The sequence below is a fragment of the Mus caroli genome, unplaced genomic scaffold (genome assembly GCF_978045245.1).
Source record: "Mus caroli unplaced genomic scaffold, Mus_caroli_1 scaffold_3, whole genome shotgun sequence".
In the NCBI taxonomy this organism is placed as follows: domain Eukaryota; kingdom Metazoa; phylum Chordata; class Mammalia; order Rodentia; family Muridae; genus Mus; species Mus caroli.
Window position 1 is genome coordinate 153250940 of NW_028227258.1, and position 11827 is coordinate 153262766.

The following is an 11827-nucleotide window of genomic DNA, read 5'->3' on the forward strand; positions in this document are numbered from 1 at the left end:
ATTTTAAATCATAGTGGATGATTACTTTAAAGAAGCAGAACTCTTCAAAGGAAAAAATGTAAAGGTTAGATTAAAAAGCCATATTTACATAAATCATTAGGCCACAATCCTATTTTGAAGAAAATCAGATTTCAAATCTCAGTGATCCATACAAAGAACACACCTATTGAATGAAAGTTGCACTCAAAATACTGCAGTGAGCAGAGAACCGTATATTACATTAAGGGAAACGTTACTGGTGAATTAAATAGTAAACTACCAGTAATGTTCATAAACTGATTTTATTTTTATTACAGTACACATTAGATTATTAAGCAGAGGTCTTGTTCAGCCATGAGATGTGGATGGGTTGCTTAATGGTATGCAGGCAGACAGCATTTCTAATTAAGTATGGGGTGGTCATTACAGTGAATATAAAAATAAAAATGGTGAGAGCCTTATAATGTTGCATCTTAAGTGGGATCCATCTTCATCCTTCTCAAGTGCTTGCTGTAACAGAAGTAGGATTTTTGTATTGTGGGAAACAAAATAAGGCAAATGTAAAATAAGTTAAGGTGTTACCTTGTCCGTTGTGTCTCAGTAGGGTTATAAATTTAAAATGTAAAAAAGGAAATGGTGTAGTATAATAACAGACTACTAACTAGAATTCTCAACATTCTTATGACAACCTTCAAGCCATTTACTAAAATCTGCAAATCTAAAGCTTATTATAAAAATGAAAGTCTAAAAGTAGAAAAAGGGAGATTAAAATTCTTAGATTTTAAGAACCATCTAGACCAGTACTTCTCAGTGAGCGTGATTTTGTTCCTGTCCATAGATACTTCTGCTATTGCTTCAGGTTGATGTTGCTTTGGCATCAAGTGTGTATAGGCCAAGAATGATGCTGACCATGAAATCCATAAGAAAGAATTCTGTGATTCTAGATCACAGTCATGTGAAGACTAAGAAGGCTCAGTTTAGAGATTTTTGAAAAATTTGCAGTAAAAACTACCATCTTAAAATATTTAGCTCGATTTTACTGAGTACATACCCTGTGTGAGTTCTGGGCAAGAAGTGAGCAAACAATCAATTAGTGTACCAGTGATGGACCAAAGAAATGATTCCATCAAAATCGAGTGAACGAAAAGAATGATGCTTCTTACAAAGGCATGGGTGACTCATGGCTCAAGGAAGCTACAATCCTGGAGCTCTCTGAATAATTTCCCAGCTCAACATGTAGGACCTTCTCCTTTTCCCTAGCAACCATTACTTCTTGGCTTCTTGACAAGGGACATTTCGATCTTATAAACATTGGGAGCTTCCAGCACTTTTTAAATTGCCAGGAGCCAGCCCTGGCAGGTCTTTCTTTCTTGAGGGTATGGAGGGGAAAGAGCATTGGTAGGGATAATACTTGGTCTTATGAGATATTTAGGGTTGCTGTACATTAACAATAATAAAAGTTTACCTGTCTAAGCCTGAGTTACTTTGCTGACCTGCCTGAGTCCCTTTGATGCCCAAACCTACAGCCTCTCGTGAGCATTTAGCAGCCCATCTTAACCCAGCAGAGTGTAAGTAAAGTATTAGTTTCGGGGGTCGGGGGGGCGTTTCCTTTTATCTAGATGCTTCTCACTTGTCAGTCTAGGGTGGAGTTTGGAGCAGTAAATACTACTGAACCAGGAGAAGAAAATCATACCCACAAAAGGAAAAACTTTTACACTTGTAAATATGGATTAAACTCACATAAATTCATATACAGATTCATGCATATTCATTTCTTTAATCTCCATTTAAACCAGTTCAGCCCAGCTTGCATACATTCTCATAATTGCATACTCACACGTATATATCCATATTTACATATGTATATGGAGCAAAAGACCAAGCGCCAGTGCAGAAGGAACTCACTCATTCTGGATGGAAAATTAGCTCTAATCTTTATTGCATAGAGAAGGAAAAAGCTTCTACTCTTTTATTTCTAAATGCATTAAACCCAAGTCTTCAAGAAGAAAGCTTTGTTCTCTTTAATAGGACTAACCCTGATTGTCCTTACCATGGGACCTGTTCTGTCCCATGGCAAGAAGAAGCCTGCCTGCTCCTCCTGCTCTCTGCAGCTTCTTTTTTCTCTTTCCCTCTGAATTCTGCATATTGCTCTCTTAGTTGCTTAAGTTGCCTCATAATTTCTAAGTTATTCCACTCTGCATTCTCCTTTTAATCTTGCTCTCTCCTCCTTCTCTGATGTCACAATAATGCCTTTACTCTCAATACCATTCCTCCCAATGCTATGCCTTTATTCTAAGTTCTTCTTGAGTTCCATTCTGTCTAAAAAGTGTTCTGTATATAAAAATTCTTCTCATCCCAGTTCTGTCTAAATGATGTTCTGTTTAAAAAAATGTGTCCTCCGCTTAGTTCTGATTCCTCTCTTAGTCCTCAGCACTTATACAACTTTTAGAATACACGATCACATGGTAAAAAAGTCCACAAGTTTGCACATAAATCCAAATCATAAATCAAATAAGTATACATCAGAGGATATCTACATGCATATCCTTTAGGACTAATTATCTGGCTAAACATTCATCATGTGTCACCAGCTCTTCAGGTTCATGGAGAGTTAAAAACCATAACTCCTGTGATCAAGTATTAGTGAAGTTTTATGTAGATAAACAAGTCAGTATTTTATCTTCTGTCTGAGCACCTATAATAAATCATTAGTTCCCTTTTATTACCCTTGGTTAATGGTTTTACAACCTTTTGGAATGTGCTCTAAGTTGCAGAATGCCTGCTTACTATCTCAGAAGCAATTAACTCATGACGCTAAAAACTGGCAGAGTTCTCAATGCAGTTTTGATTATCAGAGAGAACATAATGGCAGTACCACTATAAAAGAGCTTAATGAATACTGATATAATTTTGGAAATTCTTATATGATCATCATTAAGAATTAAGAAGTCTACATAGCATCACTATAAGAAAGTACATCTTTGTCATTTTGCAGTTATCTGCTCAAAACAGTGACTAGTGTCTAGTGATTGTGATATATGTTTAATAATAACATGGAAAACATATTAGTAGCAGGGATCATTTGTAAAATGGATTTTTTCTGGGCCTTGTCTACCCGATTTCTGTTGTAGATTTTTAATCTAAGGCAGACCATCTCAGGAAGATCACTGCTAGTTTTTAGCTTCTCCTATGATGGTTTCTGAGAGTAAACTTTCTTAATATCCTGAGCCTTACAAGCTTTATCTACTTCTGGTAAGTCTCCTTAAAGTGAGGAATGAGTATATTTAGAAAAAATAGCTATACCTCAACATATGTACCTTATGTATGTACAGTATCAGTAATGGTTTAAGAGATCTATGTATAAAGGTTAATCACCAATTAAATGAAAATGTGTAGGTATGATTTATATTTTATAGTAAAAAGCATTTTATACAAATTTGTAATGACAAAAATGAGAGTCAGGTTTTAGTTATTAGAGGACAGATTCATAAATAGACTTTCCTAACTACCCTGATGGACTTTCAGAATTTTCAATTAGTATAAGTTTGCTAGTAGAACACATTTTGGAATTTTAGAGTTCTTATACCCTCAGAAAGTAAATTTTATACTATAAGAGAATTGTTGAAACTTTTCATGCTACTTTAAAAAAACAATTCCATAATTATGTAAGAGATAATTTTTGAATGCAGAGAATTAATAAAATGAACAGCTAGAAGGAGGTTATTTTAGGTGGAACATGTGGAGATAGAGAACTTTGATGGGTTTTAGGGTATGTTAGAATAGTTTAAACCTGGATTTCATCTACCATGGTATATTTTTCTTAGCTTAGGACAGCAAAGAACACTCTTAACTTACTGTTGCTGAGATAACTCCTGTTATCTGGACCCCTCTGCTCCTCATTGTGAGCCATCTTTATCTCAAAGACACACATGAAAGTAGAAATGTTTCTAAGGATCTGAAGACAAAATAATTGTGTAAGAGACTGTTACAGTATTTTTTTTCAGTAGAGAAACAATACCATCTATAAATGCTGTTGTATTGACTACAGAAGACAAACTTCATGAAGTCACCAGGACATCAGAAAGGAAAACTGCCATTGGTTAGCAAAACATTTTGTAAGAATTTGTATGGGGTCTTTCTCCCAACCATGACTTCACTTCTGCGAAGTGGAAGAGAACAAGGCAATGATGAGTTGGAATATTTCATGTATGACATAACAGAATGAACACTAGCTGAGATAAAACATTTCCCTGTCTCTGTGATTATAGAGACTGACAATGGAGACCACATGGTGAAGGAAAATAAAAAATTAAATTTTAGAGTTTTAGAGGAGGAAGATGCTGTTTTGGTTTGTAACCTTTTTCTTTTCTAATCAGTTTAGGGGTTTGCATAAATAGTAGCAAAAAACTTAATTTCATGCATGTTGAAGTATTCCAAAACCTCCTTAGTTTACAGAGAAAAATCCAGACTTTCTGTGAACCTTCTGCAGTGCCAACCCTAAGATTTCTTCTAACTACCATACCTGGGGGTCTCTCTTTACCCCCAATAGATCCATTACATTTCCCACAGATATTCAGATATGCCTTGTCTTTTTGTTTTGGTTGGAATGTCTTATTTGTCTGCATGGCCTTATTCCTGAGGTGCAACAGTAACTGTACATATCCAAGAGCATACACATTCCTAAAGAGCCCATTCTTAGTGTCAGTGGTGAGGAATGTCTTGTACTTATCTTGTTTGGACAGCGTATGATCTAGATAAATATTATGCACCTGATCCTAGGAATCAGGTAGGAATTTTTTTAGGGAGTTTATGTCACATATTTGGTCAATTCACATATATTCAGAAAATATAAAGCAAAATGAGTGTTGTGCAATAGCTCACTAACAGAGGTATAGACTACAAGATTGTTTTCTAAAAATTTCTAGCCTTCATGGATATTTTGTCTGATAGGAATGACTTTATTTACCTGTGATAAAGAACTTACTTCTGGGAGATGGGACAGCCACATGGACAGGATTAACAGAGCTCTGGGCTCCAAAAGCTTGGATTGGCAACTCTAGTTCACACATTTGTTGTATACAGTGTTGGTGAAGCAGCACATCTTGGGGTAACAGATTCTTGGGGTTCGGTATCTTTCCTAGACTTCTTCCTGTCTTCCTTGTGTGTTCTCCCATGGCTGGTTCTAAAATATACTCTTTATCAAGTAAAAACTAACCGTGAACAACACAGCATTTGGTGAATTCCATGTTTCTCTCCTGAAATACTGAATCTAAGGGTGTTTTTGGAAAACCTTCACTAACTAATGCCTCTATATAGTAATTAGTGTCAGTAATGAGAATATGAGTGCATATGTTATATTCCCTTAGAATTTGCAGTTGAATAAATAGAAACCAGATATTCCTTAGAGATAATCATGAATGTCCCCACCTGTATTTTTATATATCTAATATATTAAATTAGGTATATAAAATGTGTAAACTGTTATCATGTTAAGTAACTAAACAAGGAAATTGTTTGCTAATATAGCATAACCTCGACAGTATTGCTGGTGAACATACATTTTAATTGAAAGTTTTATCTTCAAAATTAGAAAGACAAAGCTACTTAGTCTTTCATGTTGGGAGGCATTTTCTGTAGAGTGTGGATTCACTCATTGAACTTATATGTTGTCTTTCAACATTACAACGCAATCTATGTTGCAATAGTACAATTCAGTCAAAATTACAAGTTCACTTGATCTGATATAAAAATGTACAACTGACTGAGTGTCTTGTACAACCAAACTTTAGTTGTCATAATTTGGAAGTTGTGAAAGCACAAGATCAAAATACTGGCAGACTTGGTGTCTGGTGGGTGCCTGTTTCCTGGCACCTGGATGAGGTTTTCTCATTATTTCTTCACATGGTAGAAGGGACAAAGGAATTCTATTGAATTTCATGTATCAGAGAACTGACTCCATTCATAAGTGCTCCATTCTCACTCACTGAGCATAGTCAAACTCCAAGGATCTTTCTAGGATTACCACTTTCATCTTTATAGTTTACATTATAGTTCCTCGACTAATGAGATTCATATTCACATATATCTGAATAACTGAATGTCATAAAGCTTCAATGACAAGAGGAAGTCTTTAGGCATATGAGAGGTAGGAAGGTTGGCTAGGAGTAGAGAGTATTCAGCCAACTTCTCTATTTAAGTGTCACATGAGAAGTGGAAAGTGTTAATAGGATACAGTAGTTAAGTGACTGGTGAGAAAAGCTCCTGTAGTAATTGACTAAGAAGATAGGGTTGGAGGTCAATGCTAACAAAATTCACACAATTCAAACAAAATTCTGAAAGTTGTTTTAAAACCACTTAATATTTCTAGTCATTTTTCTTCTGTTTTATTTTAAATAATAAATATTCATCCTCAGAATGAACAATAAATTTCATCATCAGGAAAAAGATGCAGCAGCAAAAATCAGAAATAGGAGAAATTTTGCCTTGTCAACAATCAAATATGAATCCAGATGGTGATAAGGCATGACGATGAGTTGCATCTTCGTATTATAAATATGGTACTGGAATTTTAGTGTATATCTTAATAGAGTAAAAGCCAATTATGTGTATTTTAAACAAGAAGATACAGGAAGTTCTTGATTTACCTGAGTATTTCAGATTTTTAAAAATTATACTTCACCTCTGTAGCTATCTCATTGTTTATATATACTAGATGTGGGTACAGTTCTCCATTAATTATCTCCCACATCCATAAAAACTGATGGATGTTAACTGTTTTGAAGAAGGTCCTGTGACTACTGTCCATCAAAAGATCATAGAATCTCACTTAGGATGGCTTATTAGTTCAGCCTTATTACTTTTCTAATGAGGAATTCAAATTCCCATGAAAGGAATTCCCATTTTAATACAAATACAGAAAAAGTGCTCATCTAGTAAGCTCAAAGTCTACTGTCTCTACCACTCTGCACGTTTTTTTTTTAATTTTTTTTCTTTTTTTTTCTGCTCTAGTTGGGAAATTGTTGGACATTGTGTTTCTGTTCACTACCTCCATTGTTGATCACAATATCTATAAAAAGCTGATTTTTTTTCTATTGTAAACTCTCAGAAAACTTGTATGGATTCTTCTGTAATTTGATCTTTTTATTTCGTTTGAATTTCGTGAACACTTTTTATCATAGTTTGAATAGGAATGGTCTCCATAGGCTCATGTATTGGAATTCCTGGTTATTAGGACATGGCACAACTTGAGAGGACTTAGGAGGTGCCTTGTTGGAGGATGGGTGTTGCTGAAGGTGGACTTTGGGTTTTAAAAGGTCTACCCAGGACAAGTGTATCTCTATTCTTGATATCTGCAGATCTAGATGTAGAACTCTGAGATACTTCTCCAGCACCTTGTCTGCTTGAATGCTGACTTGCTTTTTGCCTTGCTAAACCTCTGAAACTGTAACCAAGCCACAGTTAAATGCTTTTCTTTATATGAATAACTGTGGTAGTGGTTTCACTTTACAATAATACAATACTAAGGTATCATGCACATTGAAACTAGTATCACTTAAAGACTATGGGTATCTTAGCTGAGCCACTTACTAATTAACACACTTTACAAGATCAAGAAATGTGAAAGCAGGAACACTCCTACATTGCTGATGAGATTTCAAGCTGGTACAACCACTCTGGACATCAATTTGGCAGCTCCCCAGAAAACTGGACCTAGTACTACTGAAGGATCTAGTAATACCACTCCTGGTATATATATACTCAGAAGATGTTCCAACTTGTAAGAAGAACACATGCTCCACTATGTTCATAGCAGCTTTATTTATAATAGGCAGAAGCTGGAAAGAACCCAGATGTCCCTCAACAGAGGAATGGATACAGAAAATGGTGGATATCATCCTAAGTGAGGTAACCCAATCACAAAAGAACACACATGAGATACACTCACTGAAAATGGATATTAGCCCAGAAGCTCAGAACACCCAAGATTCAATTTGAAAAACACATGAGAGTCAAGAAGTAGGAAGACCAAAGTGTGGATACTATGATCCTTCTGAGAAGGGGGAACAAAATACCCATGGGAGGAGTTACAGAGACATATTTCTGAGCAGAGGCTGAAGGAATGACCATCCAGAGACTGCCCACCTGGGGATCCATTCCATAAATAACCACCAAACCCAGACACTACTGTGGATTCCAACAAGAGCTTGCTGACAGGAGCCTGATAAAGCTGTCTCCTGAGAGGCTCTGCTAGTGCCTGACAATTACAGAAGTAGAAGCTCACAGCCATCCATTGGATTAAGCACAGGGTCCCCAATGAAGGAGCTAGAGAAAATACCCAAGGAGCTGAAGGGGTTTGCAGCCCCATTGGAGGAACCAAAATATGAACTAACAATTATCCCATAGAGCTCCCTGGGACTAAACTACCAATCAACGAAAACATATGGTGGGCCTCATGGCTCTAGATGTGTATGTAGCAGAGGATGGCCTAGTCAGTCATCAATGGGAAGAGAGGCCTTTGGTTCTGTGAAGGTTCTATGCCCCAGTGTAGGGGAGTGCTAGGGCCAGGAATCAGGAGTGGGTGGGTTGGGGAGCAGGGGAGGTTGGGAGAGGAGAGGAGATTTTCAGAGGGGAAACAAGGAAAGGGGATAACATCTGAAATGTAAATAAAGAAAATAAATAATAATAAAGAAAAGAAATGTGAAAGATTCTAATAGTTACCCTATGTTTATTTCACTAACCAAAGTATCTATATCTTTGATTTTTTTGTTTTTAAATATAATATTTTGTAAGTTCTTTGAAATGTTCATAATAATGGTTATATTCACTTTCTTCTACCCCCCCCCCCAGTTCTTCCAAATCCACTTGTGTCCCTCTAACCCTTTCCCACAGTCTTCTAAATACTGTCACATTAGAAATATCATTCTCCATATACCTAATGCTTACCTAATACCACTATGCCATTTTCCAAAGACAAAATACATTGACCTCCTTTGAAGATAGTGTTTCACTTGAGGCTTCCCATGGTCCATTGACCCATAAAGGTAAATATCTGTCTTTGGCATGTACAATATAAGACACTCAAAATTCCATGATCATCATTGAGTTATAATTCTAGTTCAGAGAAAGGAATATTGATATGTGCAGTAGTTGCATATAAATATATGCAAATGTCCATATCCTGCCATTCAGTCAACTGTAGCAGTGATTTAAGCTCTCTTTGAAAGAATTTCAAGTTTGTTCCTCTCGAAGCATATGCAGATGGTGAATCTTACACAAGTTAGTGGAAGCTATCCTCCAGAGGATCAAAGTGGGGAGGAGCAGGAAGGCAGCAAAGAAAACGAGGAAGTCTTCTGAGTGTGAATAGAAATCTGGAGCTCCCTTATCTTAAAGTAGAATCCTGAGAGAATGAGGGCTGATGGTTATATTACTGCTCTTTCTTTGTTGGTGGCCACAGAGTTCTATGTAATTGTTTAGCTCTCTCTGGATCCTCTGATTTCCCTGGTGAACGACACAGCTGTGAGATGTTAGCAGCCAGGAATGCAGCTTCCGGGTGTGGAAAAGGAGATCAAGGTAGGTTCCGAGCACAGTCCACAGCAAGTATCACTGGAGAAACTTTGCCTTCTTTGGCTGGCTCCCAATTCTGTCTTCTAGAAATAGATTCTGCTTGTTGAGTTCCTCTTCTACATCTGAGGTTGCCTGTGGAAAAGGTGTCTTTTGGGGGGCAGTGCTCCTCAGTTATTTAAGACCCTTCCCAGGGAAAAAGTCAGAGGCAATTAGAGATGAAATCAGACTAAAACATATAGCAGCTGTGACTTGGATTTCATGGGCAAAGTGAACTCTTCAATAGCTTTGTATTTGATTTCTAGGTTCTTATATGTGCAAATGGCAGTAGTTAGGATATGTGACACATGCCTGTAACATGAGGATTGCCTGGTTTCATTTACTGGTCTTGTCAATGAGACTATTTTCCATCAGAATGCCAGTGGGAATCTCGTCCTTTGCTAATGATGTTCACCAAACTCCTCACTATTCATTACAAATTCAAGTCCATGGCTGCACACCGCTGTAGCTCACTTTAGTTTTTCTTCCTCTAAGTTGTTTTGACTAAATTATATCATATCAATGAATAAGTACAAGATTAGTGTAATAATAATGGTAGCTTATTTTTATTGAGTGCTTTTGATTACTTTGGTTATTCTAAAGACTTTATAAAAATCTATGGGAAACCTTAAAAAAAGTCTGTTTTAAAAGAACCTAAAATGTATGATGCTAACATAAAATTAGGAAAAAGTTTATTCTTCAAAAATTAGACTTCTCAATTTTAATCATCACTTTTTTTGATTTTCAGAATGACTGTTTCTTCCCATGAGTTCACTTTTCTTTCCTATCATTTGGTCCAGGTCATGACTGCCTCACACTAAAAGAACAAATGAATGAGCTTTCTTATTCTCCATATCTGACCTTCTTGTTAGTTTTCTACCCAAATCAAGTAAACATCAGTTTAGCCACTTAAAAAGAAATTGGCTTTATTTGAAACTCTCTTCATGATAAATATTTGTTAACTGAATTTTCATTTAGAACTATTTTTGTCTTTAAAACTAATTTCCACGTTTCCTGTTTTTATTTAATATTTTATAGAATATGTTTTATATCATAAAAATTTCTTATAATTATTACTTTTAGTAACTCAATTTGTTCCATTGTTTAGATATGCTATACCTTATCTCATATTTGTCCCTCTCTGATTCTTTATATTATTTTTCTGTCTTTACTCTTCAGTAATCAACATTTACCTTTATTTGATAAAATTTTGATTGTTTTGTCCAGTTAAAGTTCTATATGTAAAATTTCTGTGACTTAAATTGGAAATTAAAATTTTTTTTCCATTTGCTTCAACAACTGATATCTAATCTTTCTTATTCAGTCAGATTTGGACTTAATAAAAAATATAAATGGCTTAAATTTTAGATACATTTTTGCTGTAGGTTTTCCTTTTCAAGAATAAATTAAAATAAAACAATGACCAAATGAAAACAAAATTTTCACTAATTTGTCTTTAAAAGCTGAGAATCTTTCCACTCCTTGTCTTCAGACTCTACTAATACTACTCCTCTCTACTTGTCCTGTAGGACCATAGCAAGTCTCATGATTCTTGTGAGCCAGGCAATTTATAAGTCCTCCTCTTGATCTTCTAATGAATAAAGTTTACATTGCACCACTTACTTAGCATTGTACGATTTATCAAATACCTGTTCATCTAGACAGAAAATATAAATACATCTTGCTTGTATCATTTTATTTGTTACAAATGTTTTACTTAAGTACATCTTGAAATCAACTTGTCTATTTTTTGTAAAGTAGTTGATTATTGCTTAATGTATGACAATATATCAGTGTGATTGAATATCAAAGTGAGTAGAGACATTAGAAACAGAAAAAAAGTACAGAAAGAAGAATCCTACTCTATCTATGTTGGGAGAACAAACTGGTACAGCCACTGTGAAAACCACTATGAAGGTTACTTGAAAGGCTGAAAGTTCATTTACCACAAGATCCAGCTATACTCTTGGGCATATACCCAAGGACTCTCTATATAAAGGACTCTAAATAAAGACTCTATAGCTTAGTACAGAGACATTTGCTCACCCATGTTCATTACTGCTTTATTCACAATAGGCAGAAATTTGGAACAGTATAGATGCCCATCAATTGATGGATGGATAGTGGAAATGTGATAGGTGCATTTAAACAATGTGATATTATTCTTCTCTTAAGAATAATGAAATTATGAAATCTGTAAGTAAGTAGATGAAACTAGAGTCAATCATTCTGAGGAGGTGACTCAGGC